Raw genomic sequence first — 26,981 nt, forward strand, 5'->3', positions numbered from 1 at the left:
GTTGTTGAAGTACAGGAAGGGTGTGGTGTGTGTATGTGGTCATGAATTATAACCAAAATGGCAGATGAAAAAACGTATACAATAGTATATGAAGAGTTTGTCTTAAGGCTGCCTTAACTTGTAGAAAGTTGCTTCCCTATTATGTTGGCTGTGTAGTGATGTGCCCCAGTGCTGGGACAGATCCTCTGATCCCAGCACCAGAGAAGCAACAGCAGGGAGGGGAGCTGAGACCCGGGTCCATCTAGCATAGGAATCAGCTGTCTGATTCCCATGATGACCGTGCTGCAGTGGTGGGTGTTTGGGGCCGGGACATCCTTTGAAACACGCACCAGTCTGTATGTGACAGGGAGAAATGCAGAAGCTGTAGTGAGGAAGTGGCTTGAATGTGATGGATGGTGATGCATTACGCCATTCTTTGGGCAAGGTGGCACTTTTTTAAACCTGTCAACTTTAAGCACTGTTGATCTTTTGTACATTTCAACCTAATGCATGTCACCCTATAATCTGTCAACCTACACACTAGCTTTCTTCCAGATAATACATAGTTAAATAAGGCCCGATTCAGCTTGACACACAGGGCTACAAAAACGCATCCCTGCCAATCATCAATAGACTGCGCATGCATATGGAACAACAAGAAAAAATGGGGGTAAACCCGCACTTCCTATTGGGATTCTTAAAAGATAGTGTTTTTCTTTTTTATCAATGTCCTTTTCTTCGGAATAATCAGTCCATAAAGTGTTACCTCAAAGATAAAACAAACAAAATTTCATAGTGTAGATTTCCCAATATAATTTAAAAATGAGATTTTCTGAAAGACTGTGCCCGTACCGTATTTTGGCCTATCACCAGGCCAAGGGTTAGCGCGTAGAAAGGGGGTCACTTCCAAGAAATTCAAGGATATACGCTTCAAAATTCCTCCTGATTGTCCCTCAAAAACAAAAATGTGTGGGGAACACAACTCATAGCGTAAAAAAGTATATTTATTCACACACAAATATTTGAACAAAAAACATATAATAAAAAAAGCCTCTTACCGTATCTGGCCTTATACATAAGGCTATTCAAGAAGCTCAATGGGGGTCAGATGATACAACCCGGGTGGACCTCCGCATAAACGCCTCAATAGTAGTCTTAATGTCAAGCTCCAGATAGGGATCCCAGGTACCTCCAAACCACCTGGTTTGGAGGTACCTGGGATCCCTATCTGGAGCTTGACATTGGGACTACTATTGAGGCGTTTATGCGGAGGTCCACCCGGGTTGTATCATCTGACCCCCATTGAGCTTCTTGAATAGCCTTATGTATAAGGCCAGATACGGTAAGAGGCTTTTTTTATTATATGTTTATTGTTCAAATATTGGTGTGTGAATAAATATACTTTTTTACGCTATGAGTTGTTTTCCCCACACATTTGTGTTCTTGAGGGACAATCAGGAGGAATTTTGAAGCGTATATCCTTGAATTTCTTGGAAGTGACCCCCTTTCTACGCGCTAACCCTTGGCCTGGTGATAGGCCAAAATACGGTACGGGCACAGTCTTTCAGAAAATCTCATTTTTAAATTATATTGGGAAATCTACACTATGAAATTTTGTTTGTTTTATCTTTGAGGTAACACGTTATGGACTGATTATTCCGAAGAAAAGGACATTGATAAAAAAGAAAAACACTATCTTTTAAGAATCCCAATAGGAAGCGCGGGTTTACCCCCATTTTTTCTTGTTGTTCCTAGTGTTATTGTAGTAGGTGATACTACAGGGTTAACCGGCTGCATCCAAGTGGAAGCGCAAATTTTCAAACCTCCCGCTCTTGCGCATGCATATGGTCTGCAGTATCCATGCTCAAGCCATTTGTGTGACGAGAGCCTGCAATGCTTAGCCATCCCAGGCTGATTGATATGCTGTGGGCATTTGAAGGTGGAAAAACATCATTTTCTGGGAGTGTCTTGGAAAACAAAGGTGTTCGCAAGGCGTTGGGAGGGAGGGCCACTGACATCTACACTTATTCCGCTCTGCGACGATAAGGAAAAACCATTCCATGATGAGTAGTTTTGACTGGTTTTCACCTCATGTTTATGGCTGCGATCGCAATTGAAGCTGTGCACATGGGAGAGGCAAGTGCAGACACTGTGTCGGTGTGGCAGCAGCTACCTGGTCACTGGGCTCCAAAATCCAGCAGCCCAAAGATCAGGTCTGAATTACACCCATAGTTAGTAAGGTTGAAAAAAGACATTTATCCATCGAGTTCAACCTTTTTAATAATAGCTTAAAGAATTGATTTTCCCCACTCAGCTAATTATTTGATTATATATTAGGGTATTAAGTTGGTATATTGTCTGTGGTTTGCGCATTCATTCCTCTGCTCAACCATAACAAATCCTTCCCCTGAAATATTTGTAAATGTTAATCATATTTCCTCTTAGACGTCTTTTTTCAAGCATAAATAAAATTACTTTGGCTAATTTCTCCTCATAGTTTTAGGAGTCCATCCCCATAATTAACTTTGTTGCCCTATACTTGATCTTTTCCAGTTCAACCATATCATTTTTATATTGTGGAGCCCAGACTTGCACTCCAAACTCAAGGTGAGGCCTAACCAGTTCTTTGTAGAGTAGCATACGTACAGTGTTTTCCTTTGCTTCTATGCCAATTTTTATACAACCAGAATCCTAATCGCCTTTGTTGCTGTTGCTTTTCTACACTTGCATGACCTTACATTTGTTGGTGTTTAATTGCATTTTCCACTCCATTTTATTTAAATCATTCTGTAGTTAGGAGGCAACCTCTTCCCTTCTGATCACCCTGCCCAATTTAGTGTCGACGGCGAAGATGGACACTAGTCCATGCTCAATATCGTTAATTAATTTGTTGAGTAGAGATTCCGGGATTGAGCCCTCTGGCACACCTATTAAGACTGGTATCCAATTTAAAAATTAACCATTTAATATAACTCTCAGTTCCCTATCCTGCAGCTAGTTCCTTACCCTTATACAATTCCGCCCCCCCCCCCCAGCCTAGCCCCTCCAATTTAAGGATTAACCTCTTAGGTGGCATGTGGTCAAAGGCCTTGGCAAAATCAAGGTAGAACACATCAACTGCCTCACCCTTGTCCATGTTTGCTCTGATTTCCTTGTAAAAGTAATTAGGTCAGTTTGGCATGACCTGTCCCTTACAAACCCATGTTGGTTCCGATCCAATATCTTATTATGCACTAAAGGATTCTTTATACAATCCCTTAAAATTCCCTTAAATAATTTCCCTATAACCAATGTTAGGCTCACTGGTCTATAATTTGCTGGATCATCTTTATTTCCCTTTTTAAATATCTGCACTACTTCTATTCTCCGGTCCCTTGGAACCACTCCTGGTGTAAATAACTTATTAAAAATTGAGTGTAAAGGATATTCTAATTCCTTCCTTTGTTCCATCAGGACCATTGGGTAAATCCTATTAGGTCCGGTAAATATTTATATCTACTTTGCAGAGTAACTTACAGACATCCTCCACAATAATTTCCATATTTAATAATGCTGCTGTTGAAACTTTGTTGGTGACTGTTGATTCCCCTGCTTGCTCCTCGCTAGTAAAAACTGATGAGAAAAAAGTATTGTACATTTCTGCCTTAGCTGTATCCTCAGTAATGTTAGGTCCGTGAACATTTGTTATGGGACCTATGTTACGCTTTTTTAACCTTTTTGTTCTGATTTTCCTTCTCAGCTGCTCTGATAACCCTTTTGCACATTTGCACATTATTTGACTCTCTATATAGACGGAATACTCCTTCATTCCCATCAGCTTTGTATCATTTTAAAGCTCTCTCCTTATCGTTCAAGGCTTCCCTTACTTTATTATTTAACCACAATGGATTTGGCCTACTGATAGATCCTTTGTTCCTTTTTGGAATAAATGTGTTTGTTAATCTTGTCAACAGTATTTTAAATGCTTCCTAGTTCCCCCTGCATTCTTCCCCTCAAAAATAGTGTCATACCTACTGTATTTTATGGAATTCCTGTATGTTGATATTGTCTGTTGAAATTGACCACTTTTCTAATCTAAAGCAATTTCATGAATTGCTGGTTCTAGGGTATTTAGAACCCCCCTACAGAGCCGGCCTTAGGCATAGGCAAACTAGGCAATTGCCTAGGGCATTTGGAATGCCTAGGGGCATCAGCAGCTTCTGCTGATTAAAATGATATGCAGCATGCCTATATTCTGTATGTGAGTGAGGCTGTATCTGCATATGAATTAGTGTATTCATGGAAATCACTGTAACATAGCATTCCGTATGCAGGTACAGCCACAGTCAGGGGCGGATTGGGGACCAAAAGTGGCCCTGGAAAATTTCTGGAAGTGGCCTCATGTGGGCGGCAACAAATCAACAATGGGCGGAGCTAACATAACAGTATACAGGATTTGAAGCATTCATCTCCGTTCCTGAAGGGTCCCCGGGTGAATGAAAGTCAGAAATCACTTGAGATTTGAAAGATCGCACCCTATTAAATTTGATGTTTGCGATTTTGGATGAGCTATTGTTTGGTCACGGCAATACTTGCTATTTTTATCACAAATCGCACGCTGCTACATGTGTCTGATTTTTGGTAAATGGGCGATTTTGGCCCTTTTTAACCCCAAAAATATTGCAAATGACTAAAAATATTAGTAAAACATATTATGCACCACAATAGTATGCCCTTTTATTCTATCTAGTACCCCTTACACATTAGGCCACATGGAATGAGACAAACTTCACATTAGGTCACACGGAATGAGCCAAAATTCACAGACTTAAAATACACATTAAGCTAGATGGTATGAGCCAAAATTCATTTGGAATGGAAAAAAAAAATTCAGGGGTGCAAGGACACAGGGAGAGGGACAGCAGGGGCACAGCAAGGAAATTTGGACAGTGACAGCAGGGACAGAGGGTGACAGCAGGGACATAAGGACAGTGACAGAGTGGCTTACACTAAATATGACCATTACATTTTCACGTGTGTAATTCATAATGAGAATGGCTCTATACCTTTCCTATCAGGAATTTTATACTTTGTCTGGGTTTGTACATTGCAAATATGCGCATGTGCAAACCCCGGGAGCCGAGCCGGTTGCTACATAGTGCGCTGGCAGGGGGTGGACGCAGGGGAAAGCCCAGCATTTCATTAACATACCCATAAAAATGGTGGGTGTGCCCATGAAAACGCTGGGCGTACCTCTGCAAATGCAGGCGTGTCGATGGCTGATGTCGCATGACGTCAATGACCGCCGCCCAATTCAATAGTCCGCTGCCTTTTATGCCTTTTACTTGTCCAGACTGAGGGCGGGATGTTCTAACATTCGCTGCCCATTTTCGCCCCCCCCCCCCCCTTCGCCGGCCACCACATTCTTAATAATCGCTTATGCTGTAACATATGCGGTTATTAACGCAAGGGACAGCTCTTGCAATAAGAGCTGTCCCTTGCGATGCGGTGCCGGCACTGGACTTCCGGGGCAGAGACCCGGGAGACCGTCTGCGCATGCACAGAGTGACGGGGACGGCGGGGGGCATGCTGGGACGGATCCCTCACAGTAGCACTGCAGTAAGAAGCCCATAGGCTTCAACAGGGAATCGCCAGCTTTTGCTGGCGATTCCTTCCGCAGCGCTGTTACTGCGGAGGGCCATTGGAGCATACAGAAATGCAGTAAAAACCCAGATAACAGGGGTTTTACTGCATTTCTGCTTTAGAGAATCTCACTCAATCAAGATGGGAGTTCCCGGTTGCTAGCGTCTCTGAATGGGAAGAGAGCCCAGCCCCTCTGTCAGGTGGCTGGGCTCTCTTCCCATTCAGAGACGCTAGCAACCGGGAGAAGGGGGCCGCGGGGTGAGCGGATACGCAGGGTGCGAGAGGACACAGGATGAGAGGGCGGATGCAGTGTGAGTGAGGGGATGCAGGGTGGGAGAGGACGCAGTTAGAGGGGAGAATCAAAGTGGGAGAGGATGCAGTGTGAGAGATGGGGTTGAAGGTAGGAGAAAACGGGCCCAGAGTAAGAGAGGGGGATGTAGGATGAGGGAGGCAATGCAGTGTGAGTAGGGATGCCCAGAGAGAGGATGCAGGGGGGAGAGGATGCAGGGTGAGAGGTGGGATACAGTGGGAGAGGACGCCGGGAGAGAGGGGACACAGAGTGAGAAAGGGGATGCAGGGTGGGAGAGGATCCAGGGAGAGGGGTGACGCAGTGTGAGAGGGGGGATGCAGGGTGGAGAGGGGGGAGACAGGGTGAGAACAATGGCACCTAGTGCCTAAAATGGTTCATGCCCATGGCCTGCATAACCAGCAGGAAATGGGGGAGAACAATGGGTCCTTGGTCTAGCACCAGATTGGTGGTGATGTAGTAGGAGCAAGATAAAAAGAAAAAGGGCCTCAGTGAGGGCTTACCTGATTCCCATGGGTTCATCCGCAGCGAGGCCCGATCGGAGCTTCCAGTGGCGAGGCTTCTAGTCCTCTTCTTATGGCGGCTCCTGAACACAACATTCGGCGACTGGAACAGGCTACTTTAAAAAACACACTGTGCGACCCCCTGGGCGCCGTGATTTGTCAGCTTCCTTGTGATGGCACAACAAGGGGACTCCTGGTTGTCTAGCCAATGAAAGAGAGAGATCGTATAGTCACAGAGGAAGAGAAGGACAAGAGAGACAGCGTGTCAGGGAGAGAGGACGGGGAGAGAGGGGGTGATTCAGGTCGGCTAGATTAGCAGTGTAAATTTGCTGCTTACCGAGCGGGTAAACGTCGCCTGCCAGGCAAACGAACGCCTGTCCCCCTGCGCCGAGCAAAAGACCGTATTTGCATTTGAATGGATGTGTTCTCTTACACATCCATTCGGATGCCGCCGTATAGGCGAAAAATCATTCGATGGTCAGCGACCATTGAATGATTTTTCTCCCGCTCGCAGATTAAAATCAGTCTGATCTGACTTTATCTGGGCCGGAGATGGGCGAATAGGGGGCGGGTGCTGACATCATGTGACATCAGCCGCCCCCCGTGCAGGCTTCGACCCACCTTTGTTTGTATGGGAATGCCCAACGTTTTACTGGGCATACCCACAAAACACTGGGAGCCCCCATGCGCCAGCTCACTGGCCGACCCCCTCTGTGCAAACACCTCGGCGACTGTGATAGTCGCAGAAGGCATTCGTACTGTGGCCCTGCACATGAGTATATTTGCTGATACTGCATCATCGGTCCACGCCGCAAATTCGCTGCGGGCCAATTGAAGCTGAATCAGGCCCAGAGTATAAGGGAGAGAAAACAAGGATAGACTGCCACGGAGAGAGGGGGCAGAGTGTCAGGCAGAGATGGGGGGGGGGCAGAAAGAAAGGGAGAGAGGGGGACACAAAGGCAGGTATTCAATGCGGCCGGCGAGGGGGTTAACCAGAATACCAGCGATCCTCGCTGTTTAACCCCCGCGCTGGCTGCCCGCTCTATTCAATGTTCTGGGGAAATCCTCGCCGTCACAGGACGGCGAGAATTCCCCAAAACAGCGAGACCTGCGGCAAGTGCAGAAAACTCGCTGTATTTAGCCGCGAGTCTCGCTGGTTCTGGAGCCGCATACGCCAATTCCACCTCGCTCAAAAAATGGAGTATGGCGTATGCGGGGGCTGCGTTGAATACTGACAGGGTGAGTGGTGACAGCGAGCAGGAAGCTCTGCTCGCTGTCACCGCTCGCCCACAGCATTGAATACCCCCCAGAGTGTCAGGGAGAGAGGGGGCCAGAGTGTCAAGGAGGTAGTGTCAGAGAGAGGAGGGGGGGGGGGGGCAGAGTGTCAGGCAGAGGGGGGGACCAGAGTGTCAGGCAGAGGAGAGGCAGAAAGTAAGGGAGAGGGGGACACAGAGTGTCAGGGAGAGAGGGGGCCAGGATGTCAGGAGGGTATAGTGGCAGAGAGGGTGGGGGGGCAGGGCGGCAGAGGTGGAGAGAGAGTGTCAGGTACAGGGGGAGTGAGCACAGTACACTACCTTATCCAGCCAAGGTATCTGATCGGGGGAGGGCACTTTGTGGAATTAAGCCCCGCCCCCTTAATACCCGCGAATCGCGGCACCCCCTCCCTTTCCTGTGCAGCTGCAGCTTTGTGGGGAAGGGGCTGCCACACACCCCTAGTGACCCCGCACCAATAGCGATGCTCATTACACATTACACTGTGTTTTGAGGTCGGAGGGGGCGGGGCTTAGGACGCTGCAGCAGAACAGAAGAAAATAACTTTTTTCATCTGCAGCAGCAGCAGAGAGCTTTCCAGGTGCTGTGGGGCTATTTGGTAATCCGGCCCTGCGATCCCTGCACCTGTGACTGAGAGCAGCCACCAGCAGCTTTCGGCCTCAGGATTGAACGGCCTCCCGGGAAACTCCCCGGTAACTTTAATGGCCAATCCGCCCCTGGCCACAGTCGCACACAGAATTTAGGCATGCCCTGGGCCCCCTCCCCTTAAGTGACAGCAGCAGCTGCAGCTCTTCTCCTCTGCCCAGCACACACTGCTTTGTGCTGGGTTGCAGTGTGGCCATGGAGGTGCTTAAAATATAATATTTTCTCAGGATTTTTTTCTAAGGGTATAATGTGAATATTGTGAGGAGTAATAAGGTAAAGTGGTACTACTGTGTGATGTAATGTGAATAAAGTTGCACTACTGTGTGGCATAATTTGAATTGGGGGTATTATTGTTTGGCCATGCCCCTTCCCAGCAAGAACATACCCCTGTTTGGGCTGAGCACCGAATGTGTGCACTGTTTCTAATAAAAATATTGCGGGTAGAAGCACCAAAATGATTACTGCTATGATGACGGTTAATGGTGCTGGGAAAGGGGAGCAGGGTCAGAGGCAGAACTAGTGGCGGTGCTAGGGGGCACCGGCCAAAATCTTGCCTAGGGCATCATTTAGGCTAGGGCCGGCTCTGCCCCCCTACAAATGATACATTGATCTCTCTTCTTCCCACATGTAATAAAGGAACAGCACACACTAAAGGCATGTTTAAATTCAAGGACGATGTATCAATGTATAAAGTTGTGCTAGATGGGCACATTAACAGTATAAGGCTCAAGGTCACCACAAAAATTTCATAGCATTATACGTGTAAGTTATCCAATTACCATTACGTTTATACAGTACATTTATACATAGTCCATGAATTCGTAGCTGCTGGCAATGTTGACTGTAAAAAGCAGAGCGGAGGAAGTGACTCTTCACCTTGGTTCCTCCATGCTTTCAATATTCTACTGAGCAGGTAGCGCTGGCTCTGATCTCATAATATACTTTGAATGGATACTGTTTAATCATTTTAAAATGTTTTATTTTAATTATTAATGTATTATTTATTATTCGTAATTGTATATATTATTATTTTATATATATTTTTTTATTATTATATATTTTTTTTTATTTCAGTCTGACAGCATTTGAAGAAGAAAAATGTAGGATGTTATATAGCATGTATGGATATTCCTGAGCCACACATGACATAGAGGAATAGAAAGAAAATAGATGGTATATAGTGATGTTCTAGCCAGTGTTCTGTTTAGCATATACTGTACAGTATGTCAAACGCTCATTGAATAGTAGTAATATTATGGTGGCATGTTATATATTAATATTACTCTGGTACCCACAGTCCAGGGCTACTGGGATAATAGGCCCTATGCTATTCAGCATTGCAATGGTTATATGTAGGGCAGCCGAGAGGAATACTGGGCTCCGTTAACATTTTTGGGGTGTGGCCTAAGTGTGGGAGGTGTGGGCACCTCCAGCACTTAGGCCACACCCCCAAAATGTTTAGAGGAGGGTGAAAGACAACTAAATCTGTAATCAAGCAGCAGAATACACCTACAGTATGTGCTGTGCTGACAGCAGGCTCAGCATGACCTCTCACGCTGTCAGTGAGACACTCATGCTGAGCCTGCTGTCAGCACAGCACATGCTGTAGAAGTGTGTGCTGCTGTTTCTACCCGGGAGGTACGGAGGGGGAAGGGAGGGGTCGGACATGCGGGGCCCCTCCAACAAGCCTGGGCCTGAGTAATTAGTCCCCCCCCCCCTTGGCTGCCCTGGTTATATGTGGGATTTGTAGTGATGGTGAGGTGTGTGTGTGTGTGTGGGGGGGGGGGGGAGTTAGGATGCACATTCAATGAACTCCTCCACGCAGAATCAATTTAAATAATTAGATCCATCTTTTAAAATGTGTCAATGAGTAATGTGAGCACCTGTCGGGTGACCTGGAAAACATGGACATTGTGGAGTCCCGAGGACCGAGTTTGAAAACCTCTAACATAGTGCTTGACAACAATCCTTTACTTGCAAATGATTTGTCTCTAACACTTTTGACCATTACACTTTTACTTTTTCTCAAGTTTTATTCTGAATCCTTATTTACGCTTATGTAAAAGGCTGTAAAAATGGCGGCTTCTGCAATGTACTTTTACTTTAAGATATGACAGTTTTTACTCTCACTTTGAGCTATGACAGTTTTTAGCCCACAAAATCTCCTCCCCACCCCCAGTCCCTCTGTTCTCCTACTTCAAATCTCTCTTTTCCCAGCTCCCTCTCTTCATATCCAGCAAGTTTGAAAGAGATCAGCGTCCCTACAAAAATTGCTCTCACTTTCTGTTAATGACATATTTTAGCACACATGAGTAAATTGGTCAGTCTAGTGGCTTCTAGTGGTCACTTGCGGTACTTCACCTAAGTATAGTTCATTGTATTAAAAATTATATTTTAAGACAGAAGTTAATATTGAATTCAAAATGTATACAGGATATACTTTATCAACACATTTACAGACATGCATACAGTATAGCAGGCATCCATAAATTCGTGCAGCCTTCTTACATACCATAACAATTTATTTTTTACAAATGTATTTTTCATCTACATATCACATTTCATTTTCTGTAGCATAATTTACAAATTCTGTATGCAATATTATATACAAATATATACAGTATAATATTTATTCACGTCTTGCTTATTCTACATTTTAATTATGTATTTTTCCTGCTACAGTACATATTTCTGTATGTATCCTTGGTGGTCTAAGAGGTCAGCCTTAGTTCATAAACCATCTGTCATTGCAGCAATATCATAATCTTAGAAAGAAATGATCACGATGAAAATAAAGAGAGGAAAATGACTGTTCTGTAATTAGTGTTAACACTGACAAATGACGGACTGAAGATTTTCTCCTGAAAAAAAAAAAAAGTATTAATCTTCAGTTACCACCAGGAAAGTGGAGATGAAATGAACGCTACGGTAAACATTTACTCTTATATAAAAGGAACGAAAAACAAGTAGCGATTTTTGAAGATCTCCATTGAACTTAGACCCTTGGTGTGGTAATTTAAGGAAACAGTAGATATACTGTAGTCAAATATTCTTTTTAAATGAAAATGGAATAAACAGAAAATACTAAACAATATATTTGATTATTCATTCAAAATATGAAAGCAAATTTCCACTGACATTTAGGTATAATGATGAGCTCTCTGTGGATTCAGTGCAAAGTTTTTAGGGTTTCATTGACTGTAAGTTTATAAAAGCAGCTTGTCATTAAAAATTAGAAATAGTTTATAAAACGGTAATAACACACAGTCTCTCAGTAGCCTGTGGCAATGTATAAACCGTGTATTAATGAAAGTGTATTAAGAGAACGTTTAAGCAGGAGTTACTTCATTTAACAATCCATGTATCACACTACTTTAATTAACCATTGGCAGCCCATATGGTGAGCAACTGAGGAACATATTACCGCATTCTCCATCTAAAAGAAGAGCCAATCCACCTGTTCTAAATACAGTAGTACCCACAATCAAGGGCGTAACCACCATAGGTACAACGGGTGCAGCTGCTATGGGGCCCAGAGCTGAAGAGGGCCATCTTTACTTTCAAAGTAATATGTTTTACATAGATTTATCACCATCAATTGCTAAATAGGGGGCCCATACAAACTTTTGCTATGGGGCCTATTAATATCTAGTTATGCCCCTGCCCATAATGCCTAGCCAGCTATCTGTTGGGAGATACAGTACTAATGGGTGAATTTGCTAATATGGCGTTCTATTGAAGATGGAAATCAGATTTTACTTCTAGTTTAGGTACTCTTTACCTAGAAGGGTGCCCACGATTTTGATCTTGGGCATCGCAAGGTAAAAAATCGCGTTGGTCGCATCGCATGCGACCAAAAAATTGCATGCGATGCGACCGACGCGATTACCGCGATTTCCCATAGGGAACAATGTTAAATGGCCCACAGAGGCCAAATAGGCACCCCGAAGTGTGAAATGGTCCCCCCATTTGTGAACGCCACCCCACGATCAACGTGAACCCGAAGCGTGGTAACCGCAGCGAGCCCGCGAGGGGCGGCGGTACGCGTCCTACGACCTTTTCATACCCCCACTATCCATGTTGGCGTGGAGTTGAGAATAGAAAGTGTGGCGAGCGCAGCGAGCCACCGAGCCCGAAGCGTGACGAGCGCAGCGAGCCCCGCGAGGGGACGTGGACACCTGTGAAGCCCGCAAGGGGACGCGGATACGCCGCCGTGGATAGTGGGGGTATGAAAAGGTCGTAGGACGCATACCATCGCCCCGCGCGGGCTCGCTGCGCTCGCCACGCTTCGGGTTCACATTGATCGTGGGGTGGCGTTAACAATTGGGGGGGCCATTTCACACTTCAGGGTGCCTCTTTGGCCTCTGTGGGCCATTTAACATTGTTCCCTATGGAAAATCGGGTCAATTGGGACATTTAACATTGTTCCCTATGGGAAATCACGGTAATCGCGTCGGTCGCATCGCATGCAATTTTTTGGTCGCATGCGATGCGACCGACGCGATTTACATTTTAACATGTATTTCTATGTAAAATCGCGGGCATCGCATCGGTCGCATCGCATGCCATTATAATGGCATGCGATGTACATGCGACGCCTGCGATGGGCGCCCTTCTAGGTAAAGAGTACCCTAATTTATTTAGCAACTTCTTGAAGATAATTGACAGAATTTGATTGGTTCATCTCATCTTCAATAGAACTCCCATTTTAGTCATTTAACCCAAAATGAAAACAGATAAACCAGTGGTTTCTCAAACCTGAGTTCAAGCACTTGTTTCTGTTTACTCGTGTAGGGCACTGTTTTTTCTTTGTCTCTTTTTTAAATAAACCTATTTTCTAAAAATATTCAATAAAAACTAAGCACAAACTAAAATTCAATAGTTTCCTAATTTATTCTCTTTGAATTAGTCCTAAAATATAAATGTATTCTTCCAGTAGCAGACCCATCTATTTAAACAGCTGGGAATAATAAAGATTGGCGCGATCTTATTGGAAGCTAAAACAGATGCAAAATGCAAGATACTGTACATTATGTATAAAAGAACATTCACTAGCTGCAGTATATTGAAATTTTTTTTTTCAATAGAGCTACAGTATTTTTCTTAAGAGAACCTACAATGAGCACTAACAGATTACACAATTGTCAGGTTTGGAAATTAGATTACTTTGGATTATTTTATATAGGACACACAAAACTCACAATAATTAAGACCACGGGTTTAGATAGGAAGCCTTAAAATCTGATAATCAAAATATTTTTAAATCAAAATATTATTTTAGCACAATGGTGACATCTTTGCTTTCTGATGGTTCGGTATATCCGAACTTTTATGCACAAAATTATAAAAAAATATTGTATACAATGACATTTAGTCATTTATTGTTAAGACATGGGTGCTATTCCCAAGATATCTCATTAAGGTTTGCAAGTGTTCCAAAATATGGAAAAATCTAAAATCCTAAATATTGCGTGTCTCAAGCATTTCAGATGTGGTAGGCTGAACCTCTATTAACTTAATAATACTTGTTTTTTACCTATTGCAGTGTATTTTAATTTTCTGGCATAATTGATTAACCAGATTTAGGCAGCATGCTGGATATTAATCGCCAGGGCAATAGTGATGCATGGGCTGTGTATCACTGCCGCTATGCCCCTACACAGGGAGCAATGTAGGGGCATTTTCTTAGCAATTTATTGAGATCGCTTAGAAAATACCCCTTAACCGCTACATGTGTATTCGCTTTAAGGTTCAGGTTCAGACATGGTGAAGTGATAAAGGGAAAGTTTATAACACACCAGTCAATCAGTTCCTAACTGTCATGGTACAGAATATGTTTGGAAATTACAGTTAGAAGCTGATTGGCTTAATACATCTGCCCTAAAGTACCAGAAAATCAGTTTCTAACCAGATAAAAAAGACATGAGATAGCCGGTTTGCACTTTATCTCTGTCCACTATATTGCTCTTTAAGGCTTCGCAAATTGACCCCTAAGTCTAGTGTACCATGCTTGGAAGATAAAGTGAAGAATTTTCTAAAAGCATCCAATCATTTTCTCCAGTTACTGTAATTTACAGATGGAGCCTTCTTCAGCCAGCCTTCTCTGGATAGCAATGGTTAGCCATAACTCACCAAGGCCTTTTGTTCTCAGCTGCAATACAATACATAGAACATTACAGTAGGGAATTAGCATAGGATTAAGTCTGACAGCTCTGGCTCACTTAATCCTATTAAAGAGGTAGATGAGGATGGCTCTATCTGTATCTGGTACAGTGGACGTTACAAGTTGATTGATTGCTTTGGGCAAATACTCCAATTTATCTCTCTCAAAGGGGGGTATTCAATCCAGTGTCACGACTGTTGATCTGTCTCATCAGCCGTGACCTTGGCCTGTTTTCCTTTTGCTCGACAGCATATTGCCAGGCGGGATTCAATGTCCCGCTTCACGATCGGTGAAAAGGGCACGTGTCCGCATTAACGGCCATGGATTGTCAAGATTTGGCCGTGATCACGACAATTCACAGCCATAACCAACTAAACGGGCCCGACAGCTTTCAAAGTTGGGACCGTTCTGTTGATCTGCCTCTTCAATGCTGTCGGACAAGACAGCATTGAATAGGTGCCCACCGATATATCCCCCCGTTGGAAATAGCGGCAGGGATTGAATACCCCCCTAGGGCTTGATTCTGTCCACAGAAGGTTGCAACAATCGGGGAGGGCCACCAGAATATATGTTTCAGTGAAATCTGTATCGTTATGTAGGGTTAATTAGAAAATATTTTATTTGAGTTTGTGGGAATGAAATACCTGCACTAAAGTTAGAAAAAGATTGCTGTTAATTTAAAATATTAATCTAATTAAGTTGAATTTAATATGGTTGACCTTTCCCATACCTTATAGTTCACAATGCTGTCACATGAAACTATTAAACATCGGCACCTACAGACCTCTCCAAAAAAAACATTCATGTTTTTTTTTTCACATCTTGGATACACAAAGATATCATAAAAAAATATAACCTTTTCATATTGTAGATCATGGCAACACGTCAAGTGAGATGAATTTTGATGCTGAGCTGAAAATTTCACATTTGCCAAATTATTCAGAAGGCAGATTGAAATCTAGAGATGGATAAAACAGTTATATATATAGTAATAATAAAAGTAACATCGACAGAAATAGCATTTTTTTGTTAACTCTTTCCAAAAAGTCAAATATCATAGACAATGGATGGTTTTATAGGTTTTTTGGCAGGGGGTCATATAATAAATATATCTTAAATCTGACAAAATAACACTTTATGCTGCACTAAGCAAGTTAAACAACGTTCATACCCGCAGAACTTTATAATACAAACATCTGCATTTCAACAAAGAATTCTTTCATAATGGGATCTCATAACAAAGTTGGAGCTGAGAGACATTATTAGACGTCTACTGTAATCAAATATAAGTATAATATTATGAGAAAAGTTGTATTATTAACTTGATGTCTGCTGTTGAGGAATGACCAGTTAAAAAGAAACAAACTATTTTAAATTATTAGGATATTAAATGCAAAGATTATCATAACAGAGCTTAGGGTTCATTAATTCACGGTGACCCGTACTATGGTAAATTCCTAAAACACACTTTTCAAATACTAAACTACTTTTTCTCCTTCCTAGCAAAACAGGAAGTGACTCCCTGGCACAAAACATTTCTGTACAAGATGATGTTTTATATCCCTGTTCCCTTTTTATTTATACTATAGGGAGATCAGGGGAAAGTTCACATTCGAGGGCAAGTGGGCATGTGCCATTATTGGTCTTTGAGCTTGGTTAACAAAATGTCAAGGGACTTAAGCAGATATACTGTACAGTACTCAGCTGGCTGACCTCTTGCAGGGGTATCGGTTATAGCATAGAGTTTAGTAACTAGCGTTGTTCGCACCGTCCAAATTTGTCCCCATCACTAAAGTGCAAACCCCCACAGTGAGCACCTACATCAGATTTTTCATTTCCTACGGGAGCTCACTGCCTGAGTGACAGGCAAGATGCGTTCAGAAGGGCCCACCCAGCATTTCATTGGCATTGCTACAAAAATGGTGGGTGTCCATAGCAACGCTGGGCAGGCCCATCAGAATGCTGGCATGCTCCTGCCTGTTTGGGGGCGGGTGGATGAAGTCACATGATGTCAAAGCCCACCCCCAATTCAGCTGGAAGTGTTCATCTGAAAGGGATCATGGCTTACATTTCAGAATGAACAGAGGACATAGAGATGCTGTATAAGTCCATCTTTGGTGTCCTGTGCTGCACTGCCTTATAAGTACAGCAGTGCTGCCCTGTGCTATAAGTCCAGTGGTGGTGTCCTGTGCTGCTGTATAAGTCTAGTGGTGGTGTCCTCTGCTTCTGTATATGTCCAGTCGTGGTGTCCTGTGCATTGCTGCTGTATAAGTCCAGCAGTGGTGCAGTAAAGGTCCAGTGGTGCTGCTGTAGAAGTCCAGCAGAGGTGTCCTGTGCTGTGCTGCTGTATAAGTCCAGTAGAGCTGCCATATAAGTCCAGCAGTGGTCCCATATATGTCCAGCGGTACTGTCATATATGACAAGTGGTGCTGCTGTATAAGTCCAATAGTGCTGCTGTATAAGTCCAGCGGTGCAGCTGTATAAGTCCAGAGGTCATGTCCTGTGCTGCCATATAAGTGCAGCTGTGCTGCCCCTTGCTGTTGTGTAAGTCCAGTGGTGGTGTCATGTGCTGTGCTACCATATAAGTTCAGCAGTGCTGCCATATAGATGAAGCACAGGTGCCGTATAAGTCCAGTGTTACTCTATGAGCCCAGTTCCAGTGGTATTCTCTGAGTCAGTCTCCTGTGGTATTCTCCAAGTCAGCCTCCAGTGGTATTCTCAGAGTCAGTTTCCAGTGGTATTCTCCAAGTCCGTCTCCAGTGTTGTTCTCCAAGTCCATCTCCAGCATTGTTCTCCAAGTCTGGCTCCAGTGTTATTCTACAAGTCTGTCTCCAGTGTTATTCTCCAAGTCCATCTTCAGGGTTGTTTTCCAAGTCCGTCTCCAGTATTTTTCTCCAAGTCTGTCTCCAGTATTGTTCTCCAAGTCTGTCTCCAGTATTGTTCTTCAAGTCCATCTCCAGTGTTGTTCTCCAAGTCTGTCTCCAGTGTTGTTCTCCAAGTCTGTCTCCAGTGTTATTCTCCATGTCCATCTCCAGTGTTATTCTTCAAGTCCATCTTCTGTGTTGTTTTCCAAGTTCGTCTCCAGTATTTTTCTCCAAGTCTGTCTCATGTATTGTGCACCAAGTCTGTCTCCAGTATTGTTCTTCCAGTCCATCTCCAGTGTTGTTCTCCAAGTCCAGTACAGTGTCCTGTTTAAAGTATTCCCTTTGCCTTAAGTATAAATATGACCTTAAAGTTCTCACCCCTGCCCAAGTATTCACCGGTACCATCATTTACCACTGTGTGAATAAACTTCCTTCATTGTACAACTTGCTTCTGTGAACTATTTCCAGTGGTATAGTATTGCCTAGGTAACGCATGGGTCCACCAATGACAGTATGCACAAGCCCCTGGACTCAAATTGTAACTTTAAGGTGGTTATGCAAAAGCTGGAAGCAATACCAATGGAAACCTACCAGCACTTGCTTGTTGTCACGGCCCGACAGCAGGGCGGTGGTGGGCACTGCTACCTACCCCGTTGGGTGCACAAGTCCCTGCACCTCTGAGGGTTCAGCTGCTGGGGTCCAGTGGGAGGATGGCTTCTGTGAGTGGGACCACTTCAGCGGGTCCAGCGCCAGCTCCAGCATCGGCTCCGGGTACTGAGTGCCACCATCTTGGCTGCATCACCTGACCACCTGGTAGTGAGGGGCTACCTTTTTGTCCCTCTATTTTGGTCCCAGCCTATACCAGAGCTGCAAGAGCAATAAATCCCAGCAGTCTGGGTGCCTCAGCACTGGTGCAACTCATAAGTTGCAGAAGCTGGGTGTTTGTCCTGCCTCAGAGCTGCCTGCTCAGTTCCTAGTATAACCCGGGACTAGCTATTCCTGAATCTGTGACTCCCAGCCTGTATGAGCTTGACTACTACTCCCACAAGTATCCTGTCTGGTCCAGTTCCTGATCTTGTTTCGCTCAGCCAGACTTCCCAGTTCCAGTGTCTGCATCCCCTGTCTAGTCCAAGTCGGCCTTTGAGTTATCATTTATACCTGAGTTCTGTTACCCTGAAGCAAAGTCAGCCTTTTGAGTCATCCGTTATACAACCCAGAGTGTCTACCCCAAATCGCCATTTCAATTCTTACTATCCTCAGTTATCCCTGAAGTTCCATTGTCCTCCGTTATGCCATTCTTTCGACATTAGTGAGTTCTCCTAGTGAGGGGCAGTGACCTGCTGTCCAGATGCAGCAAAATCCAAACCCCCTTGTGGGGGTCCCTGGCGAAGACCGCTGGGCAGTTAGACTCCAGGCCCTCACCAAGGAGTTTCGCCAATACTCATGGCCTCAGAGTTTATGCATAGGTCCTACATACTACCCACCAAGCTTCCAGCACAAAAAGTGCAGCCTGTACCAGGACTGCAGCATGAGATGGATCCACATCAACCACCTGGTGTGACACTTGTCCAATTACAAGAACTTTTGTCTAAAATGTATCCGGTAATTTCCAAGTTACTAAATTGTACACTTAGGGGGAAATTTACTAAGAATACGAATACGAAAAATCGTATTCATATTCTTAATACAGATGGATACAAATGCTGTTTTAGCCGTATTCAAATTCGTATTCCGAAAATTTACTAATCAGTCGATTTGACTGATTCATATTTTCCAATGGCGTATTCATTTATATTTTTTCCGATATAAATTCGTATTTTAAATACAAATTCGTATAAAAAAAAGTTTAAAAAAAATGGTCCATGGTCCTGGTTGCAAAAAATCAGGAAACAATTGACATAGGGGTTCCCCTATTTTTTACAACCAGCACAAGTCCCAAAGGCCGGTCCTGGTTCCCAAAATATGGGGGACAAAATGACTAGGGGTCCCCTGTATTTTAATAACCAGCACCAGGCCCAACCAGCCAGCAGGGTAATGCCACAGCCAGGTGGAGACTTTTTATACAAGTCCCCCCAGCCAAAACATTAACCCCCTGACTGGTCAGCTTGGGCAGGTGTCCTGGGGGAGTGGGGACCCCCCCCCAATGAAGGGGTCCCCCTCCCACCAGAATTACCCTACCCATTTTGAAGCCTGGGGCTGTCCTGGGTGGTACTGGAGCGGTGGCCACCGGGCTGATTAAAGTGTGTAAAAATGGAATGAAACTATTGTATATTGCTGTGGAATTATGAGTCCCAGCAAGCCTCCCCCACATGCAGGGACTTGGAGAACCACAAGTCCCAGCATGTGGGGCATTAAAGGGCCTGCTGGAACTTGTTGTTCCACAGCAATACAAATAGTTAAATAAACACATAGACACCCAATAAAAATAAAACTGTATTACATACTGAGCACTTTCATACATATACTTACATATCTTGAGTCATAGGTCGCCCTCCGTTCTTCCATCGGTGGTCCGGTCCTGAAGAAATCCATAGGGGGACCTGTGGAAGGAAATTATACTCACGGGGCTCCTCCGGCATAGATCGGTCCTCTTGGTTTCATGTAGGCTCCAGGGGGACATGGTAAAAAAATAAACAAAACACTCAAACCATGATGAACAGAGGTAGAAGCCGCACGCTGTCTTTGTTTACATTGTGCGGCTCCTCCTCCCGAATGGTGCTATTGACCGGCTTGCGGCCTAGCGGCTTCTGATTGGCTGCTCGGTGCTGCTAGTGCTACATGGAAGCCTGCACAGATCTGACTGATCCATGCAGGTTAAAGCCAAATACACCAGGGAAATGAAATGCATTTTCCTGATGTATTTGGTTGGCAATTAGCGGCCGTTTACTGCTAATTAGTGACCGTATTTTCAATATGTCCACTTAGTAAATTAGGAATCACCATTCTTTTTAATGGTGATTCCTAGTCGTATTCTATCGATAGCGTATCCATTCGTATTTGTATTTATGTGCATCATGAATGTGCTATCAATATGAATACAAATACATATATTCAGTATAGTAAATCCTGAAAATATGTATACGCATAAAAAATTCGTATTTTACTATACAAATACAAATGTTTTATACAAATTTAGCTTAGTCAATTTCCCCCTTGATGTGGTGACCACTACTTACAGTTCCAAAGTGAAAGTACAGTAACTGTGCCCTTGGGATCTGGAGGATCCTCCAACCTCAAGAATGAGGTCCGGTTACAAGGCAAACCACGGTCCAAGCTTTCAGAAATCGAACGGCACAGATTACTCCATTTGTGCTTTTGCTGTGGTAATCCTGACCATTTAATTGGGGACTGTTCCTTCCACAGGCCCAAGGAGAATGTGAGGGGGACCCAAATATACAGTCGGGGTCCTAAGACAAGAAGCCTGGTCGTTAAACAGGGATTATCTGCAGCACCTAAAACTTTGCCATTTTTGTCTAATTCAAAGCAGAAATCTGTTCTCACAGCTCGTACAGGGGTTTCCTCAGTTAAGTTCCATGGTGGGTTGCCTAAACTTCCAGCCACAAATTTTTTTGGTTCAAGAATCTCCAGACACAATGCGGGTTCAGCCGTCAGGAGATTCAACTGATCGCAGCCTACTCAGACAGCTCTGGACCTCATCTGTTCTACCCGTCAGTCCAGAGTCCCTGCCAGTCCCAGACGGTTCAAGCATCTCCAGATTTAATCCGATTTCAGCCATCTGTCTGGAGACTCATTTGGTTCCAGCTGATTCTAAAGACTTTGGTCCTGATCTGGTACTATCCATTGCTCCAGAGTCCTCTCCGGCCCCAGTCTATTCAAGCACATCCAGACATAATCCAGTTCCAGCCATCAGTCAGAAAAAACAGGCAGGACTGCTGACCGGGACCAGGATCACAGACACCGTAGCACAGGCAAGGCTTGGGGCTCATAACGCTCATCAAGAGTACTTGCTGGAGTACACAGGGCAGTATCCGGGCTATGACAGAACTAGACCAAGCTCAGGACTAAGGCTAACAAGCAGCTAGGATAGAACTCTGACTAGATGTAAACGGAACTATAACTGGCAGGGTCTGCATGATGAGAACCTAACTAAATAACCTTGCATGCAGCCACATTCAAGAAGCAGGGTATGCATGAAACCCAGGGAGCTGGATCCACAAAACCCGTAGTACAGATCCAGGGAAAACATACAAGCTACAAACAGAATATATAAACAGCACATTTACACTTTTCCGCTGGAGGCGGATCGTAACAACTACACTGCACGTATCATACTCGTCTTTGACAGCTCGTAAAAAGATGCAGTGGAATTATTCCACAATTGCCTATATCATACTCCAGGATGTCTTCATTAGCTCAGCCTACTATGAGCATCCATTTTTTTTCTTCAACTTTTACTATCAGCCAGTGAAGGAGCTACTGAAAATTGATACATTGTGGTGATATTATTATTGTGAAGTGATTTCCCAAAATCAAGTCCTTCATCCTTTTGATTTTCCCACTGGTGCTGAAAATTAAACCCACTTGGATACGATTGAGCGAGTCCTGCTCCCATTTTTATCTCTATAAAAGGCCGGTATAGCCCACATCCGATTCTTGTTCATTATATCGGGATGGTGAAATCCTACAACCTAGGACCACGCCCACCCACACCCAACTAAATGGTTTCTGCACATCTATTCACCTTTTTATAGCTCAGGATCATACCTGTTTATATACGAATAAATGAATTCTACATATAAAGTCACCTACCAGTGAATGATTGTTTGGTGTCCCCAGCATCTATAGACCGGATATTTATTAGCCAAAAAGGATTTATTCCCTGAACCTACAAATAGGGACCCTAATAACTTTATCATTCACGGATATACACCGACATCCCATCATTTAGCCAGTTTGGCATCCACTTACCTACATTAGATTTTACCCTGTATGAATTCTAAAAAGTTGATCAAATCACACACTTGAAAAACATTCTGTTTTACCCCTGATGAAGTCGTTCTGACGAAACGCGTTGGGTTTCAATAAAGAACTTTTTATCTTGAACAGATTTCCACGTCTCATTCGGGAAAGGGACAATTATCAACTGTCGCTACACCAATTTACAAGTGTTTTATATTTTACTGAAGTGACTAGGTGGTACATATTTCAGCGCTCTCCGATATAAACCCCCTTTTTTGTACCTTGTATCTGACTCCCACTAACAGGGGAGCCTTATCGGAGTAGCAGCAGATACCTGTTAGCGCAATACGAGGTCCATACTGTATTTTTATATATATATATATATATATATATATATATATATATATATATATATATGAAGAAATTATTAGTGTCAGCAGCGCTCCTTGTAATCCAATAGATCCACAAATGTGTCCAGCAAACAAGAATATCCTTTTAAAGGGTATCTTTATAAAGTCACCAGAGTCTCCTTTAATAAGACCGCAGCTCCCTCAGGCAAATAATCAGCATCCAGGGTCAGGATGAAAGGAACATCTAGAAATACACAGAAAGAGAGAGGGGCGCTCTATGGTGCATGTAAAAGTGATTTTTTATTTTGAGATAAGCACTCAAGTTGAAGTAAAAGCTGTTGCTCGTACCAATAATAAAACGGCAGTGGGCTGGTTACCACAAGGTGAAAACATAAATACCCGGGACACACCGCTCCTGATGTGACGTCCAACGGCACTGGGATCTGGAGAGCCGAAGACGCTGGGTTGCGCCGCCGAAAAACCAAACCAGGCTGGGAAAGACACGACAGTCGGGGGACACCGGGATCAGCAGAGCACAGGTATCACAGGCCATGCCCTAACGCGTTTCGTCAGGGACTACGTCAGAGGGCGTGGCTCTGTGATCACCTGAGCTACCTATGTATGCACACCCCTCCAATGAGGTCGTAGTGCGTCATATGACATCACATTAAAGACAGCGCGTCCCAGGCTAATACACAGAGACACATAAAAAACAGGATCCAATCCTGCTTAACAAATAAAGACATTCGAGAAACATCTCTAATGGTACATCCATAAAGCAATTGATACATGATAAATATACAATAAATATACATATACAAAACAAAACAGATTTTTGTGCGGTATATAAAAGTTTAAAAATTATTAAATTGCAACAATTCACTTTTATAATAAGACCATAAAAATCATAAAAAACCTATTAATAGGAGGAGCCTGATACAGAACATATGATGTATAAACATATTTATAAACCATCAAATTTATATTCCATCTATAGATCAAAGATCACCATACAAGGTTATTGATTAATGAATGGAGTAACTTCGTACCCTTCATTCATTCCAAACGGTGCCAATGTATTGAGGGTGAGTATCCAATAAGTTTCTCGTCGTATGAGCAACTTATCTCTATCCCCTCCACGTTTAGGGGGCGGTATATGTTCAATGGCCCTGATCAATAATCCTGTAGGGTCCTTGCTATGAAATTCATTAACATGTCTAGGAACACTGTGGTTAATTACGCCATTCTTTATATACGCCATAGCATTATATATATATATATATATATATATATATATATATATATATAGCAAATGAAGTTTATAATACACACAGTACTGTATACTGTATATATTTTACCATTTTAATTTCACTGCATTGTGTCAATGATAGTTACTGTCTAGCATTTGTTTCTTTAGACATAAACTATGTTTCTCAAACTTCATTTTGAGTTAATCGTAAACCCTCAAATTAACGAAGCAAGAAAACAATAGATTTGAAACCACTCAAAATCCTGTAAATTTCAAGTTATTAAATTATTGCCTGTGACAACAATCAGATAATTGAATGCCACTGTTCCCCTGCTAAGTGCGGATCCATAAATTATTATGATATGCAGCCCTCCTTTTTTGCAGATTTCAAGAAGCAGATTTAAAACATATTGGTGTTTGTGCTCAGGAAGGAATAATGATCCATTATCATGAAGGCAAAGGAGTTAGAAGCAACACGTAAATACAGAGCAGTTGGGCCATCTGCTCTGCTTTCTTTAGCAGCCTAAGATGATATAAGGAGACGCTTATAATTCTGGCCATCTGCCCTTGCGTTATCAATTACAGTTAAATTATGCTGTATGTTACAAACCTGGCAGATATGGATTGTAGATTATAGCACCTTAAAAATATCAAAGAAAATACATATGTTACAAGGCAGCTGTTTATTTACGCAGTTGCTGACATTTTTCCTCACTTGCCTTTTTTGAAGCTTCCTAGAGACATCAGTTTGGTGTGAATGTGAAGAAAATTAGGTGCAACAGCCTAGCACTGCATGGATAATATTTGAGATCTTTCTTTCAGTCTCGGCTCAGAATAAGTAGGAGCACGGAAAACTGAACAGATTTTAAATTATAAAAAAATAGTTGTGAAAACATCTGGCTTCTGCCATTCCAGAACATTTTGTTTATAACACATGTGTGAACAGTAGGGTGAGGAAGACTGTATAGTTTTGTCAGCAGCGTTATGAATAGAAATTCAACATGAACGATAAGTTGAAGTGTTTATGAAATCTAAGGGAGTGAAGGCTGGGATCTTAGGTTGCCCAAATAGTGATTTCTCCAGCTTATTACTACATCCCACAGGAATGTGACTCAGTAGCAACAAGGGACTCATTTTATTGTACAAGTTTTCATTTCCCAACCTGTTTGATGGACGAATGCCAGCTGTGCCTAGTGGAATTCGGTTTTTGGCTAATGGCATTTGGCTATCAAGAGAGAAATGAACACTTTAGAATTGTTTGTTTTTTCGTGGTTGGGGGTGATATCTAAACAAGCATAATTTGCTACCAAATTCAGCTGGGTATTTAAAGCACTTGTGTCACCGGTGTAAATAGGGAAGTGTGGGTCTATTAAGTGACATTCCTGTGAGTAACTGTAAACCATTGAATGATAGTAAGAAGCTAAGATGACTAGGTATGCAGATATGATCCTATGTACATAGAGCCCAATATACCCAAATTTGGAGCAGAGTGGCAACACTCATAGAGTAATAGATAGTTATTAAATATAATAAAGCTCTGTGCAGAAATGAAGAAGCATATGAAGGGGTTGGAAAGTAAACTGCAACACCTGGGGTGATTCATCTCATTATCATGCATGATCACACTCACCCTGTCCTGGCTCCTCCTCCATGCACATCTCCAGCTGACAGCTGCATAAAGCCATCAGGAGGAAACACAGGAAATGCCACACTTGGGGCGGAATGTACTAACATATTCCCACCGTTCTGCGCCGGCTACCACAGTCTTACTAATTGCATATTGCAGCAGTTGCATGTGAAGAGTTTGCTATGTCATGTGCCACTTTAGCTGACCACTTGCTCACAAGGAGCTCTTGTATCTTTTAAGATATGTGGCAGTTGAAAAGAAATACATCACATATGCCTTCAACCTACAGTATGATCAAGCAGGGTTGTCAAAATGGGTTTGGATTCCTTTACCTATAGCAATTACTTTCATGGCAGTCACCAAGCATGTTGATGATTTTAAATCCAGCTTGTGTCTATGTTTTGTATCCACTTATGGACTGTACTACTATTGGACCACAAACCTTTGTATGGACTATCTCAAGTGGTGCTTTAGCTCTGCTTGTTGGTTTGGTAATTGGTTGGTGGCTTTGTTTCCATAAACACAGGTCTCACATACAAGATGAGAAACAAAAGTAATTGACTGCGCTAGAACATATTGTGCATTATCAAACCAAATCTTTGGAGCAATGGATATCAGATTGGTTCGGGGAATGGTCCCCAAGATGTAATAGTCCTGGATGATTATTTTGTAATCCAAGTGGTGGGGGAAACACTCAGTGCCGATGCCACTAGTATTCCACAAAGGGACCCTGACTACCAGCACCCTCCTTACACTATTTGGAGCATTGAAATACCAGCAATTACAGTCTTATTTGGGACACTCGTTATTCCATCTGGCAACTGGCCACTCATCACCATCCGAGGCACAAGCACAGTGTGGAGGAACGCCACCTCCTAAAAGAAGCCCGGGAACCATCGGTGAAATACAAGTGGCAACTTACTGCCGACCAGCCCCCTACCACCATCTGAGGCACCAGTACATTGTGGAGGCACGCCACCTCCTTAAAAGAAGCCTGGGAACCATCTGTGGAATACTAGTGGCATCGGCACTGAGTGTTTCCCCCACCACTTGGATTACAAAATAATCATCCAGGACTATTACATCTTGGGGACCATTCCCCGAACCAATCTGATATCCATTGCTCTAAAGATTTGGTTTGATAATGCACAATATGTTCTAGCGCAGTCAATTACTTTTGTTTTTCTTGTCTATTGTATTGGAGGTGACTCCCCCAATTTTAGATTGCAGCTGTACAGCCAAGCACACTCATATTAAGCGCCTTCCAAAATTAGATATAGTTTGCTATATCTCTCCTCTTTTTTTCTCACATACAAGATGTATGTGTCAGTTACTGCCATTCATTGACCATACCATTACGTAGCTTTTGAACACTTTGGTATTTATAGTGAAGAAATCTTTCCCACCTACCAATTGACTCTTTCTCCTCCATCTTGCCCACTTCCTCAATCTCTCCCTGGGATCAGTGACTCTCCCTGTA

The sequence above is a fragment of the Crinia signifera genome, chromosome 11, assembly GCF_055691185.1.
Source record: "Crinia signifera chromosome 11, ASM5569118v1, whole genome shotgun sequence".
In the NCBI taxonomy this organism is placed as follows: domain Eukaryota; kingdom Metazoa; phylum Chordata; class Amphibia; order Anura; family Myobatrachidae; genus Crinia; species Crinia signifera.